Source organism: Arachis ipaensis, chromosome B02 (genome assembly GCF_000816755.2).
Source record: "Arachis ipaensis cultivar K30076 chromosome B02, Araip1.1, whole genome shotgun sequence".
In the NCBI taxonomy this organism is placed as follows: Eukaryota; Viridiplantae; Streptophyta; class Magnoliopsida; order Fabales; family Fabaceae; genus Arachis; species Arachis ipaensis.
Genome location: NC_029786.2, coordinates 7,147,525 through 7,148,936, shown reverse-complemented (window position 1 = coordinate 7,148,936; position 1,412 = coordinate 7,147,525).

The following is a 1,412-nucleotide window of genomic DNA, read 5'->3' as shown; positions in this document are numbered from 1 at the left end:
ATTTGTATAGACAAGATACAAAAACATAAAAAGTAAATATTTAAAAAATATTTAAATAGAAAAATATAGACACTAAATACAGTATTTTTTTGTCCACTTTTAAACGAAAGATAATAATAGATATAGAATTTGAGAGAGTGAACACAGGTTTTTAATAAAAAAAAATTTGTCTATAGATAATTATCCTTTTTTTTAAAAACCATAATTTAAGCTTTTATGTTCTTTATGTTCTTTTTCTTTTTCTTTTAATTGGAATAAAAAGATCAAATCCAACACCTATTGAAAAATTTAAAGAAATACAAATTAAAAATAAAAAATCTAAAAAAATACAAATTAAAAATAAATTGTACCCAAAAAATTTTGAATATTGAGTTGGGTAAGAAAGACTGAATTGGCAGAGTTTAACAAATATAATAGGTATCATTCTTCCTTCAAAAACTAGAGAAGGGTTATGCGACAAGAAAGGAGTGAGCGACAAAAGGAGGGAGAGAAAGATATGAGAAATATGTTCATGTGTATCCAAACATAATATTACACATTACATTAATATTTTATATATTATATTCAAAAATAATATACAAAGAATAATTTTTAGTATCTTTATTCTATTATCTTTCAGTATTTTATCCTGTACACAAAAATAAACACAACCTTAGACTGCGTTTGTTTCTGAGAACATGACAGGACAAGACACTGAGAACAAGACATTCAAGGACAGAGACACAAATTTTTGTGTTCTTGTATTCTATTTGGTGATAAACAACAAATTATAAAAATTTAATTTATTCTCATTTTTTTCATTTAAAAAATTTGAGATGAAAAATATAATAACAAAAAATATAATCATGAAAAATTAATAAAAATAATGAAAGAAAAAATAAAAAATAAGTTGTGTCTCTTGTTAGTGTCTCCGTGTCCTTCCTGTCAGGATGGACACAAAATATACTAATTTAGTGTCTCTGGACACATTGTTTCTGTCCATGTCTTTTCTACCAAACACAATTCTGTATTTCTATATCTCTATTTTAGTGTCCTGTCTCTATAAACAAACGCAATCTTAGAGTCGGAGTTTTGTTTAGACAATGAGAGTATATGATTCTCCTAAGATTTTATTAAAAAAAACTTAATAATTCTACTTTAAAAAGAAGAAAGTAATTTAGTTGGTTGAGGATTTGAGATTCTATGCTCTCAATTCTCTCTAACCATGTTCGACATTCAATTTCACTATTCATTCAATGTTTTTTATTTTTATTTTTATTTTTTTTCAGAGTAAGGCTCAGAAAATTCAGCTCAAACACAAAACAACAAGACTAAATGAATAGAATTATAAGTTTTTCTCCCTCACCTAAACTAATAAGTAATATCTCTACCTGAATAACAAAAATAAATAAATAAATAAATAAATAAATAAA